Consider the following 13,109-nt stretch of genomic DNA (forward strand, 5'->3'; position numbering starts at 1 on the left):
TAAATAAATAAATAAAAAGAACAATATATTTTTGTTTTTCTATCTTGGCATTATTATTGCTTCATGCAGGGACCTTTTAAGGTTTAATATGCTTTAAGTTTGCATAACCACAGGGAGCGATCTTGAAAATGTGCAAGGTCTTTGAAGGTACAGAACTGAGAAATGTAACTATAGAACATGCTTTCTCCACAAGCTCTATTAGGAAAACTCACTTTTCATCTAGGAGGAGAAGAATCGCCAGAGATGTATGTTGTCTTAAATTAAGAAATGTTAGTTGATGTGCATTTCATTAGATGTGTATATTTTAAAACTGTCTTCATTCAACAATATGACTGTTTATGGTAGTTTTTCCACTGCTTCCTTTAGAATCTGTGTTACATCATAATAGAACAGAACACAATGAGTATTCTGTGACTTGTTTCAAAAGGAAAGACAGCTTCTGTTTGTTTTTAAAACAACTTTTACTTTTTTGGAATGTATTGCATCACATCTACTATTATCATTTTTCTTCTTGTATGGGACTGTCATTTGGACTTTAAGAAAGTCTAACCACCAAGGCATGTACTTCCTCAGAACTACTGCAGTTAATTTATGTTTACCTGGTGCTATTATTTGGAGTTTGTGAATCCTGACTGGCAGAGGAAGCACATCAAAATGCTTGGATTACAGACTTGCTGAAATGTATTTGCATGCTGAGGTTTCAGTCTTCAACCATAAGTACTTGGAAATGACAACTATATGTTTTTTTGTCAGTTAGACTGTTACATAGGAAATAATGTTGCTTTCTTTTCTTTGTGGAACTAAAATAGTGTTATTCATGTGGGATCAGACGTTTTTTAAGTAAGGTGTGTTTATTTGCTCATTTGAAAAAAGATTGTAGCTAATGTCTTATTTTCCTGCTGAGGGTGTCCTCACAGAATTGCTGAGATTGTCACAAGTTGCTGTTTGTGAAGAAGCCACCAGCTATCATAACATATTGCGGCGATATTGTAGTTGAGGGCCTCACCAGTTTGTTTCGCGCAGAAGTGGGCGTGTCGCAAATTGAGTGACAACCTGGTCTGCATATTACTTGGAGTTTTTGACAAACTGGCAATAAATTCTATATATATATATATATATTTTTTTTTTTTTTTTTAACATTTTAGGTCGATTAAAACTTGCTGTTATACACAATATGTGCATATCAAAGTTCAGTAATGCTGCAACACCCTGTAATACTTAAAGACTTAACCCCACAACTGAGTAAAAGAAAGAAGAGGCGGTTACACTTCCGTACGATTGCATGCTGTACTGACAACACATAACCGTTCAAAGTGTCAATATGAGATTTTGGTGACTGTTTGACTATTAAAAGCACTGTGACAACGGAAACACTTTAGTTTAAATAAGAAGCTATTACGTTGTATCAAATCTATAATGTAGCAGTTGGCAGCCCTCTTAAGAAACTGAAATACCCCAAGGTTGAGAAAGTGTTTTTTTTGTTTAAATGTCGGTTCACGCCATACTGGTAATTTACTTCAGTTTACTCTTATATTTACTGTCCTATTACAATGTCAAGTGCACTTTTTTTTCTTTGATTGTACATTGAGAGGGAATGCATATTCATGAATGACATATCACGGGGGTGAGTTTTGGGCGTGGCTTGCTACTGCGCATTTGGTGAGGCCCTCAGCTACAGTATCGCCCATATTGCTGGTTGGTCATTTAAAGAGTTACCAGTAACTGAGGTTTTGGTATCACATTCAGAGTCTGATTTGTGATAACATACCATCGGTACAACTAAGGGGTACTACCATTGGAGATTTACCAATAACTCCTCCTGGGAAATATTATCAGTTTGTATACATATGAAAAATGGTTTGTCAAGCCTCAGTTACTGTTAGCTAAGTTGACAATAGAAAGTACTGGACTCATACTGAGGTTGGGGAAATCCTGGAAGTCATTGATTATAACCCTGTTTTTTTTTCTTACTTGTAGTGTGCAGTTTACTGGTGTGAAACAGTTAATGATCATATTTCTACACAACAGTACATATTTGCTGTAGGATAACACAGACATCAGTAGTCAATGTAGGATAACATACACTTCAATAGTCACTGTATTATAAGATACACATCCATAGTCACCGCAGGATAACATACACATCAATATTCACTGTAGGATCTTATGACATTATAAAGACCAAATGGTGAAGAAATGGCAAGTATTTTCTGTGTGCACAGTAGTTACTAAACTGATAGTATAGACTTCTCAGGGAAGTGCAACACCATATTATAAGTGAGCGTTTTCACTTAAGATGGATCATAGACAAACAGCTTGTCTACACCTATTAAAACTACATATCTAGAGAAAGGCAGATGATTAGACCTAAAATGTTACATGAACTGGCTTTAAGATGAAGATGTTCTCAAGGGCCCTTCTCTTATGAAATAGCTAGCACATGTTGCCAATAACAGCTCTTTTCATGGTGCAGAAGTCACGTTAGAAATACTGCAAGCATACTTACAAGTAGGCCACAAACCAATCATTAATCCTGACCCTGTTCTTGTGATTCTTCTTTAGTAAGGAAACTATTCCGGCGATATTTTACTTGAAGGCCTCACCTTGCGTTTCGCGCAGAAGTGGGCGTGTTGTGAATGATTGACGACCAGGTCTGCATATGTAATGAGCCATGATTAACATGGCATTCAAACAATGCAAACGAATGGACTTTTTTTTGCTAAAAATAAAAGCACACTCTTGAAGAATTTTAGTTGCTTGTTACAACATTTTGAAGTGTTTCAGGTACAAAAATAATAACTTTTTTGCTAAAATAAATGCAGAATTTTACAAAATAATAGCTTTAGTCAACTAATAAAGGGAACTTAGAAAAAGACAGGACACTTTTCATATCCCCCTCTCCGACAAGGACACACCTGTCTGTCAAAGGGACTACCCAGCCTAAAGGAAAACTGGTGGTAACCCTAGGTCAGGACAAGAATAAGAAGCGAGCTTATATACTTTATTTTGAACAAAAAAAATGTATCTCCCGATTAAATCATTAGCTAAAATGTGACCATGTAGTTTACCGTTTAATTTAAAAGAAAATATACTTTGCAGACAACCAGATACAGGAACAAAACGAGTTTCTGAAATATGTATTTTATTTAATAAATACACATTTCTTTGTTTATATTAAAATAAGAAACAAACCATTGGTCTCGAAGACGACACAAGACACATACTAAAAGCCGGACAGCATATTAACAGATTTGAAATGTATTTTCATGACTAGGCATATGTTATAACAATAAATGTAAGTGGTCTAGCTGAAAAAGTCTTCATTGTGTAAGGACAGTCACATATGTCTTGCAGGTAGTATTTACTTTCTAACTTTACCCTGTTTGTATCATTTACTTTCTGACTTTACCCTGTTTGTATCAGAGTCCAACACCTACTTCAGAAAAGTTCAGCTTTATTGATTAAATGGCACGTTTCCCACTCACTAAGAAGCAGTAGTGCACATCAGCTAGCAGGTATTTTGGCTGGTTGCAGGATTCTTCGAGGGAATACATATTCATTAGTGCCCAGTTACGAAATAGCAGGGGGGGTGGGTGGATTTTGGGCGGGGCTTGCTACTGTGCATCTGGTGAGTCCCTCAAGTAAAATATCGCCACTATTCCCAAACATAAACCTGAGCATGTCTAAATTTTCCAGGAAACTGTCACAAATGAATACTACAAAAAGGTTATCATGATGCTTAATTATAGTAAACCCCCAGACAGAGGTGCTTTCCCAAACAGCTTTCACTGAAATGCAAAATAATCTTTACTATAATAAAAAATGAACGGCTAAAAACACAAATTGATTTTATTACACAAAACTGGTAAGCGCTTTCATTCCCTTAATGGGACTTCTTCAGACCAAGTTGTATAATGAACACACTTATTCAAATACTTAACAATAACATGTGACCCAAAGCACTTAATACTTAACCCTTTCCTTATAAGAACAGCTTTAAAGTTTTCCCTATCATTTAAACCAGGGTATACATATGCATTCAGCCTGATTTGCCAGCAATATTCCCTCCAGTCCAGTTCATGTTCTGCATCAAACCTATGATCAAAACCATTGACTTCCTCAAGTATTACAAATTTGAAGCATCCCTTATTATTTCTAACAAATGTTTTTGCTTAACATGTTTTGCCAAGGCATTGCTTACATCAATCTTGTCTACTGCTCTTATATGTTCATTCACTTGCATGTAGAATTCTATAATGGTTCCTCCTATATAGAATGCTGTATATAATTCACACAGAGCCATGTACACCACATATTTGGACCTGCAATTATACAAATTATTCAACCTAATTTCAAAACTTCTTGCTGTCACTACAAAATTATTAACTTCTTTCATATATTGACATCACTTACAACTGTTACATCTTTTCATCCCCACTTCCAACACATCAGGCATACTTGAGCATAAATTCCTTTTCTTAAAAAATCTTTTAAACTCTTTCCTCTTTTAGAGACAAAGACAGGGTGAATCCATATATATAACACACACACGCATATATATATATATATATATATATATATATATATATATATATATATATATATATATACGCGTATATATGTGTGTGTGTGTATAGCGATGTGTGTATCTATATATATATATATATATATATATATATATATATATATATATATATATATATATATTTATATATATATATATGTATAGGTTCCCTATTAGAAGACCGAAGACACATTCTTTCGAAAGCGTCTTGGTCGAACTCAAAAGCCTGAGCAGCTTTTAAGCGAATTCTTTCCCTGGGAAAAAATTTGATTTGCTTGGCCGCTTCATTACTTTGCCATTTTAGGCACTGTAGTGCAGTCTCAGAGTTGGTATATTTAAATGGGGGGGTATGGGAGGCACAGCTCCCCACATCGGGGGGTGTGGGGGCAAAGCCCCTCACTTAATGTACTGTTTAAAGTATTTTTTTTTTGGAACAGCAATTTTTTTCCCTAGGAAAGAAATCACTATTCTGACAGTTCAAAATTGTAAGCTTTCGCTTACATAGGGTCAATTAATCACCGTTCACTTTTTTAAGCGCTCAGTGATCTAATATATATATATATATATATATATATATATATATATATATATATATATATATATATATATATATTCATATATACATACACACACACACACACACACACACACACATGCATATTTATATATACAGTTTAGTCGTTAATATAACGTTAATTCTCCCTATCTGAAAAGTAATAAAAACAGCATTTCACTCTGTCAGTGGTAAGACTATAAAATCTTTATGATTCTCTTGGCAGGTAAGTTGATGCTTATTATGTTACCCAGTTAGACTTTATAAAATATGGACAAACTTTCAAATTATTAATATCATTTTACCAGATCATTTTTATTGACTTTTATACTGAAATACCCCTCATAATGTGCAGCTCGCAGGTGTGTCAATATCAAATTAAGATATAAATTCTTAACTATCATAAATAGACAACTAAGAATCACCATTGGCAAGTCATAAAAAAATGACCCTTTATGCAGCAAAGCAAAACTGCCATGGTATTTTCAGCAAAAGGTAGCATTTTGTATCCTTTGTAGCATTTTATTATTGGACAAAACAATATGGAATGCCGTGACCCACATCAATTTTCAGTCTGCTGGGTTTTGTGGTTTAACCTCTCTATGTCCGTAGCATCAAAAGTGGCTTATTCTGACCATCCTCCTCACACCAGTGGTCATTTCCACCCTCTGATTCTGCCCTAATATCATCCCCAGCAGTCATCTTGCTTATCCCAACTTTGCACCTGTACTCTGTTTAACCTGTAATGCCTCCTTTGCTTCTTTACATTTCATCTAACCATACCTGCCTGGTTTACTCTTTCTCTTCATTCTTCCATTCCTACCCTTCTCTTTTCTCCAACAGTTCTCACATAATCCCAAGCTTCTCAGTCTTTCCTTTCACCCAGAACATGGTAGATACTGTCTAATCCTACTATCTTTTCCCACTTCACTTGTACCCCGAGATCCAGTATTTTTTCATACGCCTATTTAGGCCTCTTTATATTTGTGATGCCCCTTCCATTTGCTTGCGGTCTCCAGTACTCCAAGCATCCCTGCTTCTTCCAGACCACATCCTTATCCTCTCTTATCTTCCATCTCTTTTCCTTATTCTTCCAAATATCCCTTGCCTTGTATGCTCCTTCTTCCACCCATCATTTGTAATGAGCTCACACATCCTTTACATTGCAGCACTGGGCATCCAGAGCTCCTCCTCTGTCTCCATGCCTTTCTGATGCTCCCCATCTTCTCCACCATCTCTTTGTATTATATTGTACATTGCAAATGTTGCCTTTAACAGCTTCTCCTGTTTTTACTCCAGTCTGTTAAGCCCTGTGCACCCCTGTCCTTCCTTTCTGGTATCTTCCTGAAATGATTTACCATCACATATAGTTAGAACCATAGTACTGTCCACCACCTTTCTTCTTGTCTGCCTACATGTTCAGCGTTGCCATCCTAGCAGTTTACTGCTCCACACATATCTGAAACATCACTGCCTTGTCTAATATCTCTTCCTTTGGACTGGCATATAGCTGCCACATCCAGTACAGAATTTGTGAAAGAACCATTATACAGACCACAGGGTGCCATTGGTCAACATACCAATGAACGTCTACCATCTTCCAAAATGGACCATCATTTTATTACACCACTTCCATTTGCTTTCCTCCACCATCTGTCTAACTATAGGGAATAACCACATTCCTAAGTATTTTAGCTTCACCGCTCCTTCCTAATAAGGAATCACTGGCTGTTTGATTTCATGGTACACAAGACCAGCTTATTACAGAACTATATGAACTCCCTTTAAAACCCCAGAAAATCTAATTTCCAGCTCTTCTAGTTGCATTAGACAACTGTCTTTGAACAAAATACACCAGTTTATCTCTCCTTACCCCAACACCTGTCTTATTCTTCCTCTATTCTCCTTTCCACTACCTCTGTAACCAATAGAAATAAATAAGCTGATAAAGAATATGTCATGTCCTTTTTCCCATGTTAATCTCAAGTGACAAACCCCAGTACCTGCTGCCTCTGTATACCTATGTAACTATGTATGCATGTATGTATGTATTTACATCTGTTAACAAGGATAGATGTCTGATTTCAAAGGACCATTTCAGGCTCAGTCCTGAAAGTAATAAGTGCAGTTGTAGAAAGACAAACATAAATGATACATTATATAAAATTCTTTGAGTGACAGTTTACATACAAGAAGAAAACAGGCATGCAAGGCTCTTAACACAATCTCCCTTACTGTAATTCATAATAAATTCTCCAGTATGGAATCATCAAAACTGTATAAACAATATATCTCTTTCTTGTGTTTATAGTCCATGTACCTCATGTCACCACTATCTCAATTTCTCTCTCAGACTGATTGCTTACAGCTAGCCTTATCCCCCTGTATCCCCTTCCCAATGACACCCTCCAACATTTTGAGCTGTGTCCCACTTGTTATGGTAGTGTGCTTGTGTAGCCCTGGATTATTTCTCCCTTATACTCCAAACAGTAATATGATCAGCATTATGATGGTGATAACCTTGATCTGAGAACTAAGCAACCTCTCTCCAAACCAGCACCTGTTTGAACATCATCCTAACGTTGCACTGTCCCTCTCCTAGCCATCACCACTGTTCTCAGCATCTCCCCTTTTCACACTGTCATCCACAGTCTCCCCAAAACTGTGGAAAATAGCTCATTAACAGAGTTGGATTCCCTCAACCTTCATTTGCCTATTGTGTGATCTAAGTAAGCCATTTAAGCAGAAACTGCTTTAGGGCAACTTGGAATATAAGCTAGGCTCATTATAGGTTCCCTGGACTGCATGCTTAGTAACTACCTATGATCCTAATAAATACTTCAGTTACTAGGATAGTTATAAGTTCTGTACTACCTGTGATCCTAATAAATACTTCAGTTACTAGGATAGTTACAAGTGCATGCCTAGTAACTACCTGTGATCCCAATAAATACTTCAGTTACTAGAATATTTACAAGTTCTGCTCATGTACTCTTCGACCTACTCCTCTCTTTGCCTAGTAACTACCTGTGATCCTAATAAATACTTTTGTTACAAGGATAGTTACAAGTTCTGCTCATCTACTCTTCGACATACTCTTCTCTTTGCCTAGTAACTACCTGTGATCCTAATAAATACTTCAGTTACTAGGATAGTTACAAGTTCTGCTCATGTACTCTTCAATCTACTCCTCTCTTTAGTTCACTTAACTGGGTTTCCAACTGCCATGTTTTATGTCTCCATTTTTTACACAACCCCTTTGTGCCGACTCTCTCCCCCCTCTACCACACTCTTCCCTATCCACTCAGTCGGTGATTCCATCACCCATATATATCCTGTGCATAATGCAAAAATCCTCCCCAACATCATTATGGTCTAAACTTCCATACCCCCTCCAGGTATATTCCGCCATCTCATCCTCTTTTGCTGATCCATTGTACTGAACTAAATGTAAAGTATACTTTTTAGGTATATTCCCCTTATTATGACACCCCAGCCCCTTGTGCATGCAAAATACCCTGCATCAGTATCACACCATTTTATATTCCTTCCTGAATGCTTTATATAATATGCCTTTGTACAAATACTTCAAAACTGCTAAACACTTATTAATATTCTAAGTTACATTCAAGGGTGTAGCTAGGCATACTCTTTGTACTCCACTGAGAACAATTTTCGGTACTTGCGTATTATCACAACCACGGAGGTGGTATACTTTACACTGTTTTCCGTGAAGCTATGTCTGTTAATGGAAGAAGGGTACTGTAAACTGTTAACCAGTTTTTGGGTCACACTGGTTGCACATATGAACAGGAAACATGGCAATTTTGCCGTTTGCAGGTAGTGCTCTTGGTCGAAGTACACACATGACTGCTGTTTTACAGCTATCGTTAATGTTATGAGAAATTCCAACTCACCATGGTCTGAACAAGAGATACGCCACTTTTCAAAGCCTGTGAATATGTGTTACTTACTACTCCTTACAGGCAAATGTACTTGTCATGATTATTGCTGACCAAAACTTACCCAGTACACTCCTCAGTTGCTTACGTTTGGTAAGATCAGAACTATGAATGCAAGGTTTCTGATCCAGGGTAGGAGTGTGAATGTACACTTTCTTGCTTACAATTGCAATGTACAAACTGTAATTTATTGCCATAATTGCAAGTGCCGTGTGTTAATTTTTTCCCCATACTTCATTTGCTGTATGAAGTTTGTCTCCCACTCTGAGTAGTACACATTCAACATGTTCCGCAATAAAATAACCATCATTCTTGACCGCATTGACAAGGAACAGGCATGTCAATCTCATTATTCATGACCTGACGTCGTTAAAGGATGCTACATACAAACAAAAATGTTCCCCTTATTCCTCTTCCAAACCCATTGACAATATCCTACAATAGCAGTTAACACTTTACAGCAACCTTTTAGAGTTAACAGACATATTTTGAGTCAAACATGAAGATTTATCACATGTTGTAAATGTGGTTGCGATAATACGTACGTACCCAATTTTCTATATATTACTTAGAGAAACCATTGCTTCTTTTAGGCCATACTATGTCCACAACCATCTAAATTAATGCATCCAATAAGAATTTCATAGATTGAAAAAAAATCTGTTTAATGGTTTTAAAGGGAAAGTGATGCAAACATTTGTTAAGTGTTGGAGGGGGGTGTTTCAATTTTTAAGGTAGGTTGGGCGGCCAGTAATAAGAGCACACAAGAACAAAATTATATTCGCTGGCTACACTCCTTGTTATATTAGAAAGAAAAATAGAATATGTATCTGTGTGTATTCCGACACTTAACTAACTTTTAATTGAATTAAGCAGAATATAGCATTCCCTACTCAACCATTTCTTTTATTTATTTATTTTATTTTTATTTTGCTTTTGTTTACTGGGTTTGTCCAACTGGGGTTAGTAAAAAGCAACTTCAAAGAAATAGAGATGAGGTTAAGGAACTAGGTAGGGCATAAAATGATAATATTGTAGTTAACATGTGGGGTATTAACCAGGGTCAGAGAAAATTATAATGGCTATCAAAAGGTTTATATTAGAAATATAGAGGTGTTGGGGGTGAGCAGCATCACAAAGCTGTATATATGACTAGGAAATGTTAGTAAAACTATTCATGCATTGGTGAAGACTGGTTGTTAGGTACAGGATTCTGAATGAAGAGAAATGGTTTGATGGTATGGCAAGCTAAAAATTACAGTGGCATTTATGCTGGAGATGTACAGGAGCAGATCCATTGATTTGATGTGAAGTTTTAGTTGTGTTTTATATGAGTTTGCATTCTGAATGTATTTCAGTGGTAGTGGGATGTGGTCCCATAGTTTAGCTACACTGATTAAATATAGAGACTCAGGCAGTTTAGATGATTTTGTTATAGTAATTAGTGATTTTCCTCTAGAGTGTAAAACTGTTGGGAGAGTAGAGTTATATTAAGTAGTTAAGGGCTAGTAATTTGTTGGTTTATATAGAAGTTTAGATACTGTAATAGCTAAAAAAGAGCCTATTTTGTATTTTAAATACTCTGTTTCCTACTGTTTATTGTTGTATCAATTAAGGCATCTCTTTAGTAACAGCAACTCAAAAATGAATCCCCCTCAAAACATAATGAAACCCACATACAGTAAAATAACATTTTGCTCAATGATCTTGTAGAAAAACAACACTCAGTTCAAGTAAAAATAAAAAGAAGTTGTGTAATTACCAAAACGTTCCATGTCCAACTGGGGTTAGTAAAAAGTAAAGTGGAACCTTTGTGTTGAGAGACAGCCTTACAAGACTATCTGCAAATATATAGAGCTGAGTATATTTTTCTGTATTATTCTGTATTATAGAGCTAAATTGTTGCTTAGATATCTGTTGTCTTACTGTTCTGTAAATATACAGAGATCAGTATATATTTTTTTGGTTTTATAATTTGCACTCTGATTCCTCACATCTCTGTTGAAACTTTCCCTCACCCCCCCTCCCTGTTCTTGGTTGTAGTTTAAATTTGGTGGCTTTTGCAGTGCCCGCCCCACTGTAGATTTGATCTAGGACACTCCCCCAGTCCCATCTCTTTACCGCATTCTACCTAATAAACCCTTTCTGCAATTGCTTTTAGTCCTTTTTAATTTAATTACATTTTTTCAAACTGTGTGTGGACTAATATTGCTACATACTCAAGTGTGCCAGCTTGCACTGCATGTGAATTGTTTTAACTACTGTTTTTGCTACTTTTCTGAAAAAAAAAATTGTAAGCCTGTTTCCTACCTTTCCTGTAATTAGTGTTCCAGATACAGATTTGCTGTATCCAGGACTATTTGTAAGCTTCTGAGCCCCCAAGCCTTTCTGTGTTGGAGGGAAGCCTTCAACCTTATCAGTGGGAGTGGTAAGCACTAGGTAACCTGTCTACCACATAAGGAGTGGTTCTGGCCCAGAATTTGTAGCTCTTGGCCATTTGGGCGGTCTTCCATCTCTCTCAACTTTCTGATTTGAAGGCCTGCATTTGCACTTGTTTCTGTCCTGTAACTCCTGGGCCCATCTCATTTGCTCACTCAAAAAAAAAATATATCTGCTTTTACTATATTTGTGTTTCTTCCTACTTTATTTTGCTTTTGCATCATCTTAAAAATACTCAATTGTATTTATTACTGCTTTGTGTAACTCATTCTAAGCCTTTTAGTTTAAGCATTTTGGCTTCAGACCAGTTGTTTTACATAAGGAAGGTTTGTGGTCTGCACTGTAGTGGCAGGACAGGTAGCTTACATCCTTCTAAGTTGGGAACTGCTGATTGAAGGCTCAGTGTCTGTTATTCTAAAAGTGTATCAATTCTGTTTTAAGCACTTGGGCTTCAGGCCAGTTATTGTACATTAAAAGGGCTCGTGGTCTGCACTCTTGTGGGAGGAGAGGCTGGACTCTGCCCTTCTAGCTGGGAATTTCTGGTTAAAGGCTTATAGTGCCTGCATAATTAAACTGCTTCTTACTGAAATTGGTACACCTTGTTTGCTGTAGCATAGACTAGATCCAGGCCTGCTGAATCTAGCTTTGTTTGTATAACTTGAGCACTAATCCAGGCATTCTTTAAAGTATTCAATTGTATTTATTACTGCTTGGTAGTAACTTGATTAAAGTGTAGCTATCATTCTAAGTCTTTTGGATTAAGCACTTGGGCTTCAGACCAGTTGTTTTATATTAGGAAGGTTTGTGGCCTGCACTGTGGTGGCAGGACAGGTAGCTTACATCCTTCTAAGTTGGGAACTGCTGACTGAGGGCTCAGTGTCTGTTATTCTAAAAGTGTATTAATTCTGGTTTAAGCACTTGGACTTCAGGCCAGTTGTTTTACATTAAGAAGGTCTGTGGTCTGCACTGTAGTGGCAGAACAGGTAGCTTATATCCTTCTAAGTTGGGAACTGCTGATTGAGGGCTCAGTGTCTGTTATTCTAAAAGTGTATTAATTCTGGTTTAAGCACTTGGGCTTCAGGCCAGTTATTTTACATTAAAAGGGTTTGTGGTCTGCACTCTTGTGGGAGGAGAGACTGGACTCTGCCCTTCTGAGCTGGGAATTTCTGGTTAAAGGCTTATAGTGCCTGCATATTTCAGCTGCTTCTTACTGAAATTGGTACACCTTGTTTGCTGTAGCATAGACTAGATCCAGGCCTGCTGAATCTAGCTTTGTTTGTATGCTTGTTGTTTGTTTGCTTGTTATTTCCCTGAAACGCTAATTCCATCTAAAATGCGGCTTTTCAGCGCTTCTGTGGATCCCTAGTGATATCTACATTGCTTACTGTACTTATTTCCTTGTTTCACTTGAAAGAAAGTTACTGTTTGTCATTTTTGCATTTAAGTTACCTGTAACACATTGCATTTAAGTTACCTGGCACTTGCTCAATAAAGACATTATATAAGTCAGCACTAAAATATTAAAAGCACTACACCCTCACAAACTCCCCTTGAGTACCTCGTTCCCCATTGGCCCTTTTTTTTCAATTAT

Source organism: Protopterus annectens, chromosome 1.part2 (assembly GCF_019279795.1).
Source record: "Protopterus annectens isolate FY-2018-M chromosome 1.part2, PAN1.0, whole genome shotgun sequence".
In the NCBI taxonomy this organism is placed as follows: Eukaryota; Metazoa; Chordata; order Ceratodontiformes; family Protopteridae; genus Protopterus; species Protopterus annectens.